A 19,947-nucleotide genomic window follows, 5' to 3' on the forward strand; every position below is an offset into this window, starting at 1 on the left:
ATCATAGCCTGGATCAATCTCTTTCCTTCCTGCCTAGAAATCTCCACCTGGTCAGCAGCCCCAATGAGAGATTTCCTATTCTCTCCTTAGATTTTCCGTAGAGGATGTGAGACCCCAAGAGGCCACTTTCTCCATATGTTTTCCTCCACCTCCACCCTATATATATCCTTTCGTTGGTTCTAGAGTTCCTCCAGAAGAATTCCCAATATCTTCCCTTATGATCTAGCCCCAATTTGTATTCCTAGAGGTGATTAGCACTACTTTTTGTTCTAAATATTCTATTCCAGTAGAACCCATTTTTTTGCTGACTGGACCAGAAGCATGCCATAAAAACCTCACCTATGTATCTTTTCTCACTCTAATGATGCTCTCCCCTCTCTTTTTCTCCATTAGGTCTCGCTGAAGTCCCACCTGTTCTGGGAAGGCCCTGCCTGGACCCAGCCTCTAGCAGGTCCTGCCCACAGCCGGCCTGTGGGTCCTTCACATAAAGGTGAGCCACGTCCCGCACCTGGAGCCGGAGTGAACCAGTGAGCAAGGAGCGCTGATCCAGAAGGCCCCGGGTGAGGACCCCTGCCTTGTCTCTGCTGGCCCCACCCCGGTGCCACGCACCATTTCTGACAGCTTTGGTTATGCACCTGAATTCGTGTTCTGACCATGGGCTTGTGTGTCCTGTCCTTGATGCCCACCGATCCCCGTTCCAGGATTCCGTTGAATCCCAGTCCTTAAATGTGAGCCTTCCAAGGATCATGCCCTCTACATCTTCTTGGAACTCAGCCTGGACAGAGACCGGAGACAGCTGTGTCCCATAGTACCCGATTGTCCACCAGATGGAGCCTCAGAAGCTGTTGTCCTTGGCGGCATCAGTTTTTGGAGCACCTCGCCGGCCCCAGAAGCAGGTAGGTGCTGGCTCCCAGTCCCTTCCTGTCTCCCCCATCCTGCTCTCGGGGTCTCACGCTGCTCTGCCGCATCCTAACTGCCCAGGAGGCCTCCTGCCTCCTGAGGTCCATGGGCTTCCTCCATGCCGTTCTCTTGGTTCTTAAGTGATGAGTACAGGAAGCAAAGTTACCTTTGACATATACGTCCACATCCTTCGACTTCTGCACGTCACTTGGGATTAGAGACTCTCCTGTGAGTTCCCTGCCTCCTGCACAATGGGTACCAAGAACTTTGTCTGCAGAGCAAATGCTGACATCCTGGGAGGTCCTGATGTCCTGATCCAGGCCACTCTCTGTCTTCTGCTTCCGCCTGGCCTTTCCTTTCCTGAGGTTCTTCTTCCTCAGTCCAGGCATTCACAGTGACACGTTAGCCAGTTGGATGTAGAGTTCTGTGGGGTGGGGATGGTGCTTGGTTCAAGTGTGAATCCCATTGTCCAGCACAGAACCTGTCATCTAGTAGGTAACCAGGGAAGAGCTGACCAGAGTTGTGAACATGAGCTTAGTAACCACGCCTTGAGCACCTAATGCGTGCAAAGCATGTGGCTAAGCAGCTTAGGTTTCAGGAAGTAAACTGAACCCAACAGGGTATCTGACCTTCAGGAAAGCTGGCTGGGCAAAGGCACAGATCGTTTACCGTTAAGTGCAAATGAGTGCTGCGTGGGTTAGAGACTGATTCTAGATCAAGGGTTGTTACCTGGCAAGACAGAGATGGTAGACTTAGAAGAAGATGAGATTCACCATGAGCACATAAATGCTGTTCTTGGAAAACACACATCCTCTGTTTTTCTACCCTGGTGAGGAGCAAGGTCTTCCATGGGGTGTCTAGTAGGACGGGGTCAGAGAAAGGCCAACAGCCAGGAGCCATGGAGGAGTCCAGCCCATGTCAGTCCCAGATGGCCTGAGCTCCCAGCTCCTCCTCTTCCTCCAGGTGAGGAGTAAAGGCTCTGTTGGGGGAGGACAGCCGGCCCGTGGCCGCCTGAGTGGCAGCAGGCAATCTTGTCAGCCATTACCCTGCCGGAGTAATCCTCGAACCTGTGTGCCTCTTCGTTTGATCTGTCCGAGACCGCAGGAGATAGTCAAATGCTTTTGGCTAATATAGTATGCATGCATAATTAGATGGCAGCAATCGCCATCTGGGTTCCGAGCACTTGTTCCAACATCCAGGCCCTGGGCAAGGAGCTGGTGGGAGTGAAGAAGGGAGGCCTCCCCCAGCCCTGCCTGTCCTCTGTCAGCCTCCCAGAGAGCAGATTGGAGCCTGGAGCCTGGGAGCGCAGCCCTGTGGAAGGCCGACGACGCTCAGTGAAGAGTGACAACAGGCAGGTGGCAGGGGGAACGGAGCTGAGGCGGTGTCTCCGCCAGATCGTGGGTTGGCATGGCTTTGCAGGCCGGGTGGGTTGCCATGAGCATGGGGGCGAGGGCTCATGGGCAGCCCTTGTTTCAGAGATGTAGCCAAGAGTAGGCCTGAGGGTTCTCAGAGCAGGGATGAGGCCATCTGCCCCGCCCCTGGCACCAGGTCCCTCCACCTTCCGACTGTTGGAGCTCCCTGTGGGTGCCAATGACACAGGCATATGCTTGGCCAGGCCTGGCTGACATTTTCCCGAGGCTGGTGCTCAGACTTCCTGGCTGGGGAGGGGAGGTGGGGATGAGGGTGGTCAAAGGGAGATGAGGGCGAGCCTGGGGAGATGGTCTTCTGAGGAGGAGGCTGGGGAGCACGGACAGGCATGCACCCCAAACCTGCATACGCTTCATCATCTCCTCTCCTTGGCTTGGGAAGGGTCCTGGCAGCGGTGGCCTTAGCACAGTCCCTTTGTCGCACGTGCTACCTGCTGGGCCACATTTTCACCAGCCAGTCCATTTGGGTGGACGTCCAGCAGCTTCTGCCCGGGGCACTGAGGCATGGTGTGGAGGAAGGATCATTCACGGGCTTTGGGGTAAGCAGGACCGGCTCGCACCCCAGCTCTGCATTTCCCAAGGGAATGACCCAGGTCAAGTGACGGAACCCATCTGCGGCTCCTTCAGCAAAATGCAGCTGTAAGCCCGAGGGGGTGCCGGGCACGTAGGAGACACTCTAAAAATGTTGGCTGCTTCTTTCCTTTCCTTCCATGTGGGGTTGAGCCTACACTTTCCGTTCTCTTCTGGTTGGCAAAGGGGAAAAGTGAGGGGAAAAAGTCATTCCCTGGGGAGGCTCTGGGCTCAGCTGTTTGGCATCAGGAGACTGTGTGTGATCCATTTTGGCCAAAGAGGCCCCCTGCATTTCCAGTGCCCTGTTCTCTGCTGCTTGACCCAGGACAGAACACGGGCTCCCTGCCATTCTGTAGCTCTGTGGAGGCATGTTTGCCAGGGTCCCCAGCTCTTGGCCATTTTCTGTGTTGTGCTTGTGTTTGAATCTACAACTTCCGGCACCATTTCTGGCAAATGGTAAGATTTTGCAAAATGTTTGTTGAGTGACTGACTGTGGCCTCACACAGTTGATCTCACTATGGCTCCGTACTGGGCTGTCAGGTGCAGATGGAAGGAGAATGGGAGGAGACCAAGGTGAATGGGGAAGGGAAGCAGGAGATTTCCAGAGTCTGCTGTATCATAGAGGAGAGCATGGCTTTGGGATTCCATTGGCCCGGGGAACCATCCTGGCTCAGCCATGCAAGAGTTGTGTGATTGTGGGGAAGTTAGCCACTCTGAACTCCGGTCTCCTTATCACTAAGATGGGTATAACACTTACCTCATAGGGTTATTAAGATTGAAAAAAATTTGCAAAATTTGCCACATAGTAAGTGCTCAGGAAAATGGTGGCTGCACTGATTATACAGTAAGGTATGAGCAGGACTTCTTGATATTTAGAGATCTATTAAACTTGACTGCAATCTAAATTCTGTATCCTGTAACATGAACCTGTGATTTCTTGAGCTCTTTCACTTATTTTTTCCTGCGTCGTCCATCCCCAGGCTTGTCTATATCTTCTCCATCACTGGATTCCATATACCCTCTAGTCCCCTCCAGAATTCATGGAGTTTTGCAGCCTTGTTGAAGATTAGGGGAGGTGAGATTTGAAGAGGGGGTTCAGCGCTGTGGGTGGGACACAGCCCTTGGTGATCTTGCTAGCTCTTTCTCTTTTCCCCTTCTTTTCTCTTCCCTCTTCAGGGTATCAAACAAAACCTCACCCTTGCTTCATGTAGACTGGTTCTGTTTGCTTCCAGATCTCTTGGGGGTCTCCTCTTCTTTTGTAGAAATGTAAAGGATGTTCTTTCTGAGAAAAATTCTAGAGAACGTAGAGCTTTCTGTCTGGTTATCTCTGGTTATCACTCACTCCGAAGTATGGCTAGCTGCTGGTGAAGGCCACTAGATACTCCATTCGTAGGTTCCAAGAAGACTTAGGGTGACCACAGGCTTTATTCGGGTTGATGTCAACAGCCAGGCTGAGCTGCGGTGGGGTGCAGCTGCAGGGTGGGCTCAGAGGCTGTTAGGACGGGAAATCAGTTAGGGGTTGCAGATACGGGTGGTTCAGCCGGTTAGTGTGGGGACTGTGCCAGTGAATATGAGTTCTGGGGAAGGGCCTCCAGACCCCGGCACAGGGCAGGGAGTGGGCACGAGCCAGCCAGGTGCTTTAGGACTCCAGCCAAGCAGGGCGGGCGTTATTGCCATAGAAAACTGGAGTGATAATGGGCAGGAAGCCTATGCTGAAGGCTGAGTTTTAGCTCTTTGCTTTTAAATATATGTGTTTCTTGCCCCTGTGTGAGACCAGGAGGCTGCATTCCTGCAAGGTCTCGTGGGTAGAAGTGCTCCCTCCTGGAGGAAGTTGCTGGATGGTCCCTGACTGAATTATCCAGGCAACAGATAGCTTCTGGGACAGAACTCACAAGGCAGGTCCTAGGTAGGTTGGAGGGTAAACCGTATCCTTACTTGGATATGGACCTCCAGGATCCTGGATGAGCAGGAGAAAGACAGCCTCTGGCAAGGGGCCAAGCCAGGAGTCCATCCTGGTGGTGAGCAACCTTAGGAAGGCTTCAAATTGAACCTGAACCAGACGTGGCTCTTGAACTAGGTGACTGGGTTTTGTATTTGTCTGTACTTTCTCCCCTTTGTTTCTCTGGAGCTTTTGATAAAGTTTTACTTAATCATTCCAGCTTGATCTCAGCTATCCTGTAGAGAGCAACGAAAACGTTCATGCCTCCACTTGGAGTCACAAGGTAAAGTGGGGAGCATCCTGAACACCACGACTTTGTCATTCCCAAAGGTCTCTGTAATCTGGGGCGCTGTGAGATCTGGCCTCCTTTATCCCCAAGGGTTGTCTTTGTTGAATACCGTGGAGGATCAGAGTTTTAGTTTGTGAAGGAAAATGGCCAATTTTTGGTTGTTGGCAGGGGTGAGGCTGTGACTGACCGTATACAGGCTTATTTTTTTTTTTTTTTAAAGATTTTATTTATTTGACAGAGAGAGATCAAAAGGGGGGAGAGGGGAAAAGAGAGAGAGAGAGAGAGAGAGAGAGGGAGGAGGAAGCAGGCTCCCTGCTTAGCAGAGAGCCCGATGTGGGGCTAGATCCCAGGACCCCGAGATCATGACCTGAGCTGAAGGCAGAGGCTTAACCCACGGAGCCACCCAGGCAGCCCCGTATACAGGCTTCTTGAACACAATATGTATTGAGTCTGTGGCAGCTCAGCCCACCCCTTTGTGGACTGGGGTCCCAACAGCTCTCTGTGCCCTGATGAGGTTCGTTTTCATAACCTGGGCAGGGGGCTTTGCTGGGCAGGGCTGAGGTCGTTGGGGGCATGGACTCCACCTCCCATCTTCTCCCAGGCTCTCAAGCTGAGTTCCCAGCACAGGCTGGCAGCCTGCCCTTCCCTGCGTTCCAGGTCCGTGCTCCTGGCCTGTACCGAGGGGCTTCAGAAAGGTCCTTCTCTTATCTCCCTGCCAGCACCGTGCCCTAGAGGCCCACGCCAGCCCCACTGGAGCTGGCTTGAGTGCCAGGGGGCTGAGGTGGCGACCTCCTTGCACGGAACCCTTTTCCAGAGAATTCATCGCAAGTCCACGTTCAATTAGGAAGAGCAAGCTGGATGAGAAAATGGTCCATACCCCTTGTTAAGCAACAGCCCTAATTAATGACAGGGATGTTGCAGTGGCTTGGAAGCCAGCTCCGATGGTGTTTTTTTAAAATTCTCCTTTCTCCCGGGCTACCTGCCAGAGCTCCATGGCATGGCTCTTGAGGAGAACAAAGGAGGCTTTGAAAATCTTTCTCCCCCTCCTTCAAATGCTTATCTGAAAGGACATCCTTTTTCCCCTTAGTTGCTGCAATCATAAAAGCACAGGTGATAAACTGCTTCTTTGTAATCATCAATTGTGAAGGTTTCTTCCCCAAAAAGCAGGAATCACGGCTGCAACAAGGTGGAGACGACCATCTTGGCCCCCACACTGATGCCTATCTAGCCTCCAGAAAGGCGAAGGAGGGGGAACTGAACTTTGTTCAGTGACCACTTTTATCTCCAGTCCTGGGCTGCTGAAATGTCAAGCCTGGGCTAGACGGGCTCTTCTGACGGCGGTGTTGCTCCAAGGATGCTTCTGGGCCCTGGAGGATGGAGGGCGGCCATGGGCGGCAGGGGGGACTGCGAGTGAACTGAACGCGTCATGAAATCTTGAAGCTGGAGTCTGGGCCTCAGTGGCTGTCTCCGGGGGAGGAAGGCTGCTGGGAGGAGCCATCAGATTCTGGGTTTGCAATGACCTTGAGAAGCTGTCTCCATAAGGACAGTGCTTAAGCCCCTTTGAGAGGAGGAAAATCTGTCTGATTTTTTAAGCTCCCCAGATAGGTAAGTGGAGAGTGAAAGGTAGTTAGGCCTGGGGTTTGGGTTAGATTCAGAATCCTGGGTCTGCAGGTCAGCTCCTGCCCTGATTCACAGTCTGTCTACTGACCCCACTCTGCCCCGGGGCCATGTGGAGGGGAGCCCATGGCTAGGGTCATTTATAGCTAAGAGCGTACAAGGTCAGCTTAATTCAGCAACATTTTAGATTTTTCGAGCTGGAGGAAATGATATCTGAGTTGGCTGTTTTATTTTTAAAAAATTCACAGAGTATCTCATATTTTGGACACATGGGTCTAAGTGCATTATTCTTTTTGACACATTTTATTCTCATGATAGTCCCGTGAAACAGAGGAGGAAACCGAGGTACAGAGAGGTTAAGTGCTCTGCCTCATATCGCGTGGCAATTGGCAGAATCAGAATTCAAACTCGGGAACCCTGGATCAAAAGCTTGTACTCTTTAACTACTTTATTCTTCTTGCTCTCATGCTGCTAGGGCGGGCATTGAAGGATGAATAGGAGTTTGTCATGAAGACAATAGGAAGGAGAGAATATCTGGCAGGAGTCAAGGCATTGGGAGTACACAGGTTTGGAAATGATAGGAAAGTAGTATCTGTTGAGTACGTGCCTTGTGCTAGGTGCTGTGCAAAGCATTTCATACATTTATCATCTAATTTATTTTCAGGTAAACTCTATGAAGTAGGTATCCTTCTCCTTTTCCACATGAGGACATTGAGGCTCAAAGAGGTCAAATAAATTGCTTAAAGTCACATACCTATCAAGTGCTGATCTTCCATACTGAATCGACTTGAATATAAAATCCGTCAGGCCTGCCTTAGAGAAGGCATGGCCTTGTGTTTCCTGACTGTTCCCATGGCACCAGTGTTTCCTTGTTTCGATATGATTTGATATTATAACTGATGTTCAATATTTACAGTGGTCTCTAGGTTCCGTGAGAACAGGGTCAGTGTCCGTGTTAACTGCCAACACTTGTCCAGTACCCAGGGTTCTTTGGCTGGGCACACTGTAGCCTTGGAAATATCTACCAAATTAATGAATGGAGAATGCAAACTGTGTGGTAGACCGTGGCCGAGTTCTCTCTCTTCCGCCTCCCCAACATCTGTCTTGCTAAGCAGGGTCCCCAGTCTCATGTCACTGGCTGATCTCTACACCCCTGTGGATGAAGCCACCAGCTGAGGCCACGGCGGTCACTACTGTTGACACTCAGATAATTCACAGATGATCTGCGAGAGAGCGGGGCCTGGAATAGCCGTGGTTGGGATGACCATCGTCCCCCATTTTCTCAGGACAGTTCAGGTTCGCACCTGCTGTGCTGGTGAATTATTAATAGCGCTCCCTTTCACTCTTGAAAGATCCCCGGTTTGGATGCTAACAATCTCTGGTGACCCTGGGCCAGTGACTGCCCACAAAGAGGCTTCTGTTCTTCTCCACGCTGACAGAAGTCTGATGAGGCTGAGCAGAAGCAAAGTGAAACTCGGGGGGATAGGAGCACATGGAAAATTCCAGCGATTATCCCTTTCATCTTGCCCAAAGCCCCACCTTCTCCCCTCCGCCTGGCCCTCCTTGGGGTGGGGAGAATCACCTCCCTCTGCTGGAGGGCTGGTGTCTTTAGTCAGAAGACCCCGCCATTGGCCTTGCCCTCTGGGGTCCAGGTTCTCTTTCTGAGTCTGAAGATGAGAAGGACGGAGTTTGCAGCTTGTCATTTGTATTTTGTAGAACCCCCCCTCTGTCCCAAGGGGAGACATTAAAGGAGTAGGTGAGCCCCTGGCCACAGAATCAGATGCCTGGACAATGGGGCAGGCAGCATCGGAAGCCCTTGTTCTTAGAGTCTGCTTAGAGGTCAGGATTGAGGCTCATTATTTGGGAGGACCCTGTAGGGTGTGGAAAACGTGCCCAGCATTAGAGCCTGGGCACCTCTCCCTGCCCCTAGCCATGTATCTAGAATTAGAGGCTGCCCGGGGGGCCAGACTGGGTTTGCAGAGCGGCTCTGCGCGGGGGACCATAGGGCCTGGGGAGGTGGTAAGAATTTACTGGCTGGAAGGTCTTCAGCAATAATTAATTAGCCAATCAATGCTCGTACTCATTTATCAGACTTTTACTAAGCACACCAGGGGCTCAGCCCTGCACTAACGGGGTCTCTGTCAGAGAGCGTTTCTGAGTACATGAGTGTCGGGACCCGATGCTTCCTTATGCCCAGCCTTGTCTCTGGCCTGTGCTCACTTTGGGGGGATGGCGAGAACACCTGCATCCTGGGGTTGGCACAGGCTGCATAGGAGGGCTGGGCAGGAGAACGGAGGGTGGGAAGGTGGGCTCCAGAGCCTGCCAAGGGTTGAGGAACATGAATGGGGGGATAACTCTTTCTCTGGCCACCTGACAGTTCACGGCCTGGGAGCCCCTCCAGAGGAAAAGGCTATAGACTGTGCTGATTTCTTCCATCAAGTGGCACCATGTCTCCTTCCTGTGCTCGCCTTCTCTCCCAGACAGCCGCTGGTCTTTTGTGGGCTCAGCCACCTCCCGTTTGCCCTCTGGAGGTCTCTTCTGGCATCTCAAGTCCCTGAGAGCTCTGGGAAAGGCTGATTCTGTTTGCCCCGAGGGACAGACACTCTTCTCTGCCTTTCTCTCTCTGCTCGGCAGTGTGATCACTTTACTCTTTTGGCTTTCCCAGACTCTGGCTGCAGCCGCCAGAGGGTCCTGGGGAAGGACTGTGAGGACGAATCTTCAGGAACATCTGGGCAGGGTCTGCGTTGGAGAAGAATAGGGAGAGCGGGAGGCATTGTTGGCAGGGGCGGGCGGGCGGGCGGGCGGGCGGGCGGGGGCATGGAGATCTGAGACACTTAAGCACTGTGTGGAGTCTTGGGGGGAGGGCTGCCCTTGTGTCAGCCCCCTGCCTCTGCGTCCCAGAGTGTGGACAGGAATCAGGCCAAAGTTCCAGACACAAGACCCGGGTGATGTTTCCCTTGGATGCTGTCCGGCCCTCTTTCCCGGGTGCAGTGGTGCATCTCACGGGCCTGCGAAGTGCTCACAGGACAGAAGAGCGGGGAGGTCAGGGTGAGATGGTGACCTGGGGTAGGTCTCGGAGGCAGGCCACAGCACAGAACTGCAGGCCTTGGTCAGAGCCTCTCACATGTGAAATGGGGAAGGGATGATACCCAGGACTGTCCCTTCACTGGACTTGTGTGGTGCTGTGAGTTCTAGATCTGGGGCTGTGCTCTCGCCCCTTACCCCTTTGGCTTATGGGGAACAAAGAAAGAGAAGTGGTTGGCAGATGCTCCCTGGGGAGCATGGGGCACAGGGCAGGTGATTCCTGGATGGCCCTAGTGGGGCAGGGTCCCGGCAGAGCCACAGAGTCCAGGAGAAGAGGTCACTCAGGATGTCTCTGGCTGCAGAGAGATTAATAGCTATTCTCTTAGCCAAAATGCTGGTGCTTCTTTTCAAAAGTACTAGAGGCTCATTTGCACGTTATTTGCATCTCATTTAAACGCCAACTCATTTAAGGCTCAGGAACCACTGAGATTTCTTCCTAGGCCCTGCTCCCTTCTCTCCCCAGGTTGTTTCTTTCCCTCTCCCTCCCCTTTGTGCATCTTGCACACCCGGGGTCTGAACCTGCGTACTGGGGCTCAGAGTCATTGGGCCCAGCCTAGCCTGAGGAGCCCAACCATGAGCTTGGGGAGCCCAACCATGAGCCCAACCATGAGGTTAGATGGCAGATCTGCAGCCTCAGTGCAGAGGGGTGGGCCTCTCTTCCCCTCTAGGCTCCTGACCCTTCCTGGGCTGTGGGCTCTCCAGAGCTTTCTCGAACCTGTCTGCACCTCTCAGGCTGCCTGCCTCAGCAGAGAGTGGGAGGGGCACAGCAGGCCCAGGAGTTAACTGAGAATGGGTTTACTGTGCTCTGGGGAGGGAAAAGAATACAATTAAAGAATTGATAGTTTTGTTTTATTTTGCTACCTGCGGGCTCCTGGGGAAATCCTGCGTGAGGGCTAGGGAGTTAGTGGCTCCTCCAGGGGACACAAAGCTCTCTCCCAGCTGCTGGGCCACTCGGCACTGTACTACTGTACTGCCGGAAGAAGGAAACTTCCCCTGCCTCCCCTGCCTCCTCCCTTAACCCTGACTGGGCCTAGAACCTAGCCCTAGAGAAAACAAGGCTGGAACCTTGTTCTTTCCCCTCCCAATTCAAAGCGCAGCCCAACACCCAGTGCCTTGGAAATGGCAGGTAAGAGATGGGGCTGTGGGTGGGGTGGGGGGCTCACCCAAAACCACGCTGCTGGTTGGAAGGCCGCTGGGCTGGGGCCCACTTCTCCTGACCCCACCTGCTTGGCTTTAGGAAATCTTCCCATCTCTAAGAACTTAGAGACCTGATTCCAAGTTTCCCTTGTCGGCCCTGCCCCCACCCAGCCCTGACCTTGCCTCCCCTGAGATGGGCAGGGAGCTCATCGAAGAAGAAGATGTCAGTGACCCCGCTGGCCCTCCCCAAGGCAGAGTGGGCACCAGCTGCCCCTTTGAGAGTAACTCCCCTGCCACACTTCTGACGCCACCTACTATGTGCAGCGGGGTTCTGTGCCTCCTCTGGAGTCTGGTGTAGCTCTCCTTTCCTCCCAATGGCCTCCACCCAGGTCTTGGCCCTCCCTGACAATCTGGCCATCCTAAAGTGTGCAGCGTTCATCAGACGCTTTATCTCCCTGACAGGACGGCAAAGCTCAGCCTCTCTCTCTCTCTCTCACACAGGGGTCAAGTCAGGTCCTTTACAGCTGCTACTTGACTGGCCCATTGCCTCAGTTTCCACGGCTGTGAAGACATAAGCCTCTTGTAACTCTGTCCATGTCCGAAGGGAGCCAGACTTCCCACTTCAGGGCTGGCTTGGTTTCTGGGCCTGTTTAGCAAGAGGGAGGCTGGGGCCGGGAGGGAGGCTGGCACGGTCCCAGACTTGCAGCAGTTGGGACGCCTCCTCTGGGCTCCCGCACTGCGGTACCTGTGTGAGCCCTGTGAGCAGCTGTCGGGCAGAGCTCATTATGGGGGATAATGTGAGCCGAGTGACATGGAGTATCTGTTCTCTCCCCACTATTACACTTGTCGCTCTCTCTCTTCCTCTGGCAGGTGAGCTAAGGGGTTTGATTGCCTGTGTGTCGGATTCCTCCATAACAGCCAGGCAAACGAGACAATCGGCTGCTCAGAGCACCTTGGCTGGAAGCCGCTTCCCAGCAACCCTCAGGAGCGGGAAGGGGCCAGGCCCTAGTGGAGGGTTCCCTGGCCCTCCCCACTGCGGCTGCATGACAGAAAGGACACTTTGCTTTATCCCAGGGTGTGAGGAGGATTCCCTTACACTCAGCAGGCTTGTTGCTGGGACAGAGCAGACATTGGCAATGACTTCAGATGCTCCAGAGAGCCTGGGGGTGGGATGCCCCCTCCCGGCCTCTTCCTCAAGAGGTGTTTGTGTCCAGCTGAGGGGCCTCAGAGAGAGAGGGGGCTGCGAGCTGTCTTCGTGGCCTGGGGGTTTCCAGAACAACAGGATGTTAGATCTGGGAGGGCCAGGGCTCCCCCACTTGGCTGGCCACCCAGAATGGCCTGTGGGGCGCCCTAATAATACAGAGCCTGGAACCAGCACAGAGCTTTAAATCACTCCTCCCAGAGTGGGACCCAGAAATCCGTGTTTCTACCAGTTCCACAGGTGACCCTGTACATAGCCATGACTGGGGGCCACTGATCATGCCTTGTCCCTGCCTGGGTGTTATAGACCGGGAAGCAGGGAGGTAGACCTGCAGGGTGCAGAGATGCCTGAGAGCTTTGTATGTAGCTCGATGTTCATGATGCAGAGGCACCCACCCTGGGGGGGAGGTGGGGAGGCGGGGAGGCAGAAATGTGTTCAGGAAGGCTCCGGAGTAGAAGGCCCACCTGAAGGGGCTGGTCCGGGGGTATGCAAGATGTGGCTTGGCACACGGGTGGCAGGTGGGATGGGAGTGTGCACTGGGAACAAAGGCCCTAGAGCAATTATCGACTGTCACGGGACGGAGGTCTTGGACCCATGAAAGGTTAACGTGAGGCTTACTCCACGGCCCAGGAGACAGGAGAGGATACCTAAGTCCCAGAGCTTGGGCCATGTCCACAGAGGAGTCATGAGGTTTTGAGCAGAAGCTAGTGGAGGAGAGGAAGTAGATAGCTGATTCACAAAAGGCTTTCCTCCTGCAGATGGGAAGGGGCGCTGACAAGGTGGCTTCGTTTGCGCTGGGATGGAGGCATGGGAGAATCAGGGAAAGGGAGTGCAGCCAGGAGGGAAAGGAACATCAGCCTTCTAGGGCACGCAGTTCTGGGTGACATACACCCAGATCAGGCCTGTTCCCCAGTCTCCCCGGGGGACACTGAGGATGGTGGGTATTGACCTGGGTTAGCAATATTCCCTCATGATGGCTATGTCCCCTTGAACTACACAAAATCCGCAATTCCCCAGAGGGCAGACAGGGCCCTACAGAGCCCTCCTTGCCTTATCCTAAGCCACCTGCCCCCTAACATCCTTCTTGTGGTAGGCAGAATTCGAAGAATGACCCCAGTGACCCTCCCCCTTCCTTGTGAGCATGACATTACTCCTGTGATTATGTTCTAACACAGCTGACCTTGAGATAGGGAGATTACTGGGGTGGGCTAATCGAATCAAAGGAGTCCTTTAAAAGCAGTTTTTCCAGAGAAAGGCGGAGAAGAATTGAGTGAGTCAGGCTGGTGTGCAGACAGAGCCGCCCACAGGGAGAGTGAGGCACGTGGGCAGCCTGTAGTCGGCGGTCCCCAGCTGACTGTCGGCAAGGGAAGGAACGGGACCTCAGTCCTACAGCCACAGCAAGTGAATCTGGCCAACAGCCTGAAGTAGAATTTTCCCCAGAGCCTCCAGGTGAGGGACCACGCCGTCCCCGACCTTGATGTTGGCTTTGTGGGATCTGACTGGAGAACGGAGCTGAGCGTGCCCAGACTTCTGACCACAGACAGAGAGACAGTAAATGAATGTTGTTTTAAGCCGATAAATTTGTGGCAATTTGTTATGCAGACGTAGAAAATAACACACTAAATCTAACATCGGGGCACCTGGCCTGGAATCCCTCCTTTCTCACTTCCGGCCTCATGGGACCAGCCGGGGTGTCTGGCAGTGGGGAGAAGGTCAATGGGGTATGTGTCCTCTTCTTTACATCCTCATGCCCAAGACTTGCTACCTCATGGGTGAGTTCTGACTTAATGGGCGGAGGGTCAAGGACCTCTAGTTCTCATTGTTAAGGGCAGTGCTGATGGGTGTATCTTGAACCTCAGGAATGAGCTGGCCTAGAGCTTCCCAGGTTGTTCACCCTCCCACTCGTAATGAGAGCAGTGATAGCAATTATGATGATAAGAGATGGCGTGTGATATATGCTTCTACGTGTCCAACAGCAAGCTGAGTACTTGTTTGCAGGGTCTCATCTGATCCTCGTGAGAACTCTATGAGATGGATACTACCATTTTGTGGATAAAGAAACCGAGGCTTAAGGAGTTAAGAGACAGGTACTAGTCACTGAAATTGTGGAGCCAGGATCTGAATCTGAGTGTCGGAGTCCCGAGTCTGAGTTCTCGACAGTCACCGAATCTCTCCCTCCATCTGCCCCAGCACCCTGTATTTTTAAAGATTTTTGTCTAGCAAACAAACTGCATTTATCAAGTAATAATTTGTTTTCCCATTTTTTATTAATCAAAGCCATGTCTGACTGCCAATCAGGGGTTCAGATCAGCGTGAGATTAGCAGTGTTATCACACTGAGTTGATATAACTCCAGCCAACAGCAAAGAAATGATGTCTCAGTTAGCAGTCTGTGCGGCCTTATCTTTGGTAAGAGTGTCGTTTCTGCTAGGCATACAGAAATATTAAAAAAGCTCCCGAGCCCCCATTACTACCTGTGGGAACCTGTAGGAGTCTGAGGGCTTTAGACTGGGGCCACTGGTCTAGATCCTCCAGACCCTTCTTATCTGCTCTTCTCAGGCCCTCGCGTCTCTGTGACCTATTCTGGTACCTTTGCTTCACTGAAGGGGATGCAGAGTGAACAGTGTGATGCCCCCTCCAGTCCTTTCCCAATGCACACGCACACACGCGCACACATACACGTACGCACACGAGCACTACCACCTTCTTCTCTAAGAGAGCGTAGTCTTAGTCTAAAACGTTCACCTTTCCAGTCTCACATCACTATCAGCATACAGAAGTATTAGAGTACGTAAGCGAGAAGGGACACTCTCTCCATCCCGACTATAGGTAGTCTGAGTTCTGTTTCTCATACCACGAATCCATGGTTCTAGTATCATGAGCCCCTGAGTGTCATTCATTCATTCAAAATACATCTCACACCTAGTGTGTGCCAGGCACTGCTACATACTCAAGATTCCTCATAGATAAGGGCCGGGCCAGCAGAGGCAGGAAGGATGCCCCCTGACGGCCGGGAAGCCAGGTTGAGTCACGGACCCTGCGGCTGAGAGCAGGAGGGCCTGGGACCAGCCCAGAATGAAGGAAGAACCCCTCGGACTCTGGGCAGGTGTCAGCATCAGGAGAGGCAGGGGAGAAGGGCCTTGTAGAGACACCTGTCAGCTGTTGCCTGGCTCCCCCGCTTTGTTGCCGTCTAAGCAGCCCGGGGAGCCAGGGTTTCAGGGGTCGCCTTGGCGGTGGTTCTCACCTGAGGTTATACTTGGCCATCGTGTCTGTGTACTGGGTAGTGGTTGCCTGGGGCCATTGGAAAGGACCGTGTCAGGAATGCCAATGGTACAGTGGGGGCCAAAGTCCATGAGCCAGGGGCCCAGTTTCGATGGGAGATGTCCTCTCTGTTCTTAACTGTGGGGGGAGGACGCCCCGACATGTAGGCATGAGGGAAAGTGGGAAAATTTTCCTTCTGTGTCTTCACAGTGAACATAAACACTGTCGGCTGCGTGTATGGCCTGCTTTAAAGGTGGTAAGATAGCTCATGGACTGGATCGAGTCCAGATCTCTCAAGAAGCCCGTGAAGCGGACTGGACAGGCATCAGTGTCCTTGTCTTACAGATATGTCTCAGAGAGCGTAAGCGATTCAGTTAAGGACACGCAGCTAGTGAGAGACCCAGCTCTGTTCTCCTTCCAGCACACCCAGTCATGTCAACTGAGGTGAGACAGAGCTGTTCTTGATGGCTGAGGGGACACACGTTAGCTGGGAAGTCAGCCAGTGTCTGAGGGCTTCTATGAGTTTCCCTGGGCTGCTGTAATAAGTAAGCCCCAGCGGGGTGGCTGAAAACAACAGACATTTATTCACTCATAGTTCTGGAGGCCAGAAGTCTGAAATCTAGGTTTTAGCAGGGTTGGCTCCTTCCAGAGGCTCTGAGGGAGGATCTTTATCATGCCTGTGTCCTAGCTCCTGGAGGATGCCAGCAATCCCTGTTCCTGGGTTTATGGCCATATCCCTCCAATCTCTGCCTCTGGGCATGTAGCATTTTCCTTGCATGTCTGTGTCTAAATTTCTCTCTAACGATAAGGACACAAGTGACTGGATTAAGTCGGGTCTACTCTATTGCGCCCAATAGGACCTCATTGTAATCTGCAAAGACCCTATTTCCAAGTAAAACTGTACTCAAGAAGTGGGCATGAATCGACCCAGTACAGGGCTCACTAAGGCTGGGAAGGGGATTTGGCCAGTTAGGAGCAGGGTGATGGTGTGGTAGTGAACTGGACTGAGAGGGTCCAGGTTTGATTTGAATGCTGGGGTTCCTGCTGCTCCTCTGACTCAAGAGGACTGGACAAGAGAAGAGAGTTGCCCTCCCCCACCTCTCCCCTCCCCAGGTCTATCCTCCTGTCCCTTTCTGCTCTCTTGACAATCCTGACTTCTCTCCATAAGCAAGGATATGCTAGGATGGTTGATAATGTAATGTCCATAGAATGGTTATGATTTGTTGAATACCTGTTACATCCCAAGTCCCATACCAACAGCTTTCTATGCATTCTTTCACTTAGCCCTCATAATAACTCTGAGAGAAGACCTGTTCTTATCCTCGTTTGACGCTGGAGGATATGGAAGCTTTGGAAGGCCAGGTCATGCGGCTGACGTCACAGATGTAGTAATACTGGTGTAAGTGGGATTCCAGCCCAGCTCACTCTAGAACTGGGGGCCTAGGTCCCTAGATACTCTTGACTGTCCCTAGCCATCTTTGGCCTGTTCCCTGGGGAGTGGGGCATGATCTGGGAGCCCCGAGGGGACCTCAGAATGGAAGCGCTGGGCAACAGGAAAGCTCCAAGGGGCATAACGGGGAGGGGAGATCTTCTATGCCAAATGGCTTTGAGCTCTTCCCAGCCAACCAAGCTGGCGTCTTCTTTCTCCCTTTCTTCTGGGGCCACTGGGAACAGTGAGAGGAGGAAGTGGGCCTCTACCTTCCTGCTGTTTCTGTGGGGCCTGGAGTGGTTCCCCACCCTATTTTCAAGACCATAAATAATCGAGATGTATTACTCAGGGATTGCCATGGTAACATCTTCAGGTTACCAGGGAGGCAAGATCCAAACAAAAGTATTCGATTAAATATTTCTGGCCACTAGAGGAATCCAGCCACGTAGCATTGGGATGTGGGGAAGGGGAGGGGCAAGGGGCCTTGCTGCGTCTGTCTTTTTTCTGTCCTCGCTTCCTCCTCAGAGAATTTCGGCTCTGCCAGGAGGGGCCTGTCATCCCTGGACTCTCCCTGCTCGTGAGAGACAGAGTCCCCATCTACCACCCATGTCTTTAACGTTTAACCAGCATCCGGAAGTCTGCTCTGAAAGGGATGCCCCTGGCTCTCTCAATAAACACACCCTCTTCTAATTGGTTTAGGATTGAGTTGGAGATCCAGCTAAAAATTGTTACCACATACATCATCATTTTAAATGGAATCAGCAGGCCCAAGAGCTGGTTTCCCCCAGACACTGGGAGCATGATCTAGGCATGGAATTATGGCTGTTGCACAGACAAGAAATCAGGGAGCGATCGATCTGGGGTGGGGTGCCTCCTGCTCTGGGCATGGACAGAGCTGCTCAGCAGGGACAGTCCTCTCTGGAGCCGGGGCCTGGGAGGGAATCCATCCCCATTCCCTAAGTCGCACAACCACCATAAATGCTGCTCCTAATAACCAAGTGCTGTTTGTTTAACATAAACTTGCTCTGCCCTCCGAGGTAACCCGAAAAAGCGCTGAGTGCAGCAGAGTTTGGGAGGTGTAATTTAAAGTCCTGCTGGCAGGCCTCCCTGTGTGGCCGGGGCAAGGATAAATCTCCCGCAGCAGCCCAGTGGCCTTCTCCGTGTGCCTCCACCAGTAAGTGGTCGGAGCGGGGAGACATCTCAGAAATCATCTGATCTGGTTCAAGGTCTTCATTTCAGGGAAGGGCACTGAGCCAGGAGGTCCGGTGACTCAGCCCAAATCCCCCAGCCAGTACGTGACCGCTCTCTCTAAAACCCCATTTCCTCAGGCAACGCCTCTTCCCCTGTCTAGGTCCCCCTTCCCCTGGATGAGATTATGGGGGATCTGGACAGAGCCTGAGAAATCTAAGGCAAGGGGGAGGGCTGGGGAAGGGACACACCGAGGCAGCCTCCGGGCCTGTTCCCGACCCACCTCAGCCCACCTAGGCCAGGGGAAGCCTTGGTCCTCACCCCAGCCCTGTCAGCCTTGTAAACAAAGCCCTTCTGCTCTCGGGTATCTCCAGCGATCAATATGTATTCCTTGAGCAGCCAAGGCCACGTAGACTACTGATGAGCTGTTCCTCTCCAGGAACAAGATCCCTCTCATCCGGGGCCACGGTCCCTCCCAAGTGCGAGTGGCGTGGCTGCAGCTGGGCGGGGGTCAGGGCAGCCTGGCCCGGGGCCAGGCTGATGGCTGCCTCCTGGACGCCCCGTGGGCTCCCACTGAGCCCCCACATAGCAGCTCAGACTTTGTTTATGAAGCCTTTGTCGGGGCTCAAGGTGAGCCAGGAGTCAGTGAGGCAAATAAATAATTCTAAGCAGCCCAGAGTGCAGGGGTGGGGAGAGAGGGTGGCAGGGGTGGTTTGCCTTGGGGGCATGCATATTTCATCCCTGTGCCATCTCTTGACCCGGCTCTCCTCCTCCCCGCTCTCTTCTGACGCCATTGGGATGAGAGTTTATATCATCTAGCACACTCGTCCGTGAGTCTATTTACAACCCAGGCATCGCCAGTTTGCCTGTGAGAGAGATGCCCATCCCCAGATTAGTTAAATTGGAAATAAATTGGTTGTTAAATAAAAGCCCTCTGTGGGCTGTGACAGTGATGAATGAGGGATGGATGCGCCTGGGGAAGGAGCGGTGGCTTTCTGGATTGAGACCGTAGAGCTGAACTGGCTCCCGGTAGCTTGGGTGCCACAGAGCAGGGCAGGAGCGCAAAGCAGGGTGGGCGCTGGCCCGACTCTTGGGCGGGAACCTGAGGGTGGGGCCCTCCAGACCTGGGTTCTCTTATGCGTGTGAAGTGCTTTTCTGTACGCTCTGTCTTGCATTTGACAACTTTATGGTATATTTTTCTTACTTGACAGATGTGGAAAGTCGAGTAAAATGACTTGCCCGTGGTCACTGTTGAATAAAAAACAATTCCTTGCATAGGAAGGAGAGATTGCACTTGGAAGGAGTCTTTGCAGGCAGGGAAAGGGACTACAGGTGCCCCTGCTTTCCGGAAGTTTGACTTGGGCCACATCGCGTTTACGGAAGACCCACTTTAGTGCCTGTTTTTACCAACCGCAAGCACCCAAAGAGGATTTTTGCTTGGATGACAAAAGGCAAAAAGCAGAAGTATCGTTCAGCGTTCACCTGGCGGCGGGCCCATTATGGAGGCAGCCGCACCCTGAGTTGGGGAAAGGGTCCCTCCCTCTCGAGCTCCTTCTCGGGAGCTGTGCTCTGCATCTCCACATCCCCCTGCTGGGGCTCTGAATGTGAGCATTATCTCGATTTATTTTGTGCATCTCTTAGCAAGATATGTCCTAAGGTATTCGAAAAGCCTAAGAGAGGTTATTTTTGGGGTCTGGGGAATGCTAAAAAATTTTTCCATATAAATTCATATTAATTTGCTTCTTCACTTTGTACCATTTTGGCGCAGACAAGGATTCATGGGAACGCTCTACTCTTGGATAGCGGGGGACACCTGCCTTGCGTGGGAGAGGGAGAATGGCCTGACCCTAAGAACTGCAAGTGGCCAGTGAATGGGGCCAGCAGGGGTTTTCTTTCACAGACAGGA

This window comes from Enhydra lutris, unplaced genomic scaffold (assembly GCF_002288905.1).
Source record: "Enhydra lutris kenyoni isolate GAN:26980312 unplaced genomic scaffold, ASM228890v2 scaffoldscaffold34, whole genome shotgun sequence".
Taxonomy (NCBI): Eukaryota; Metazoa; Chordata; class Mammalia; order Carnivora; family Mustelidae; genus Enhydra; species Enhydra lutris.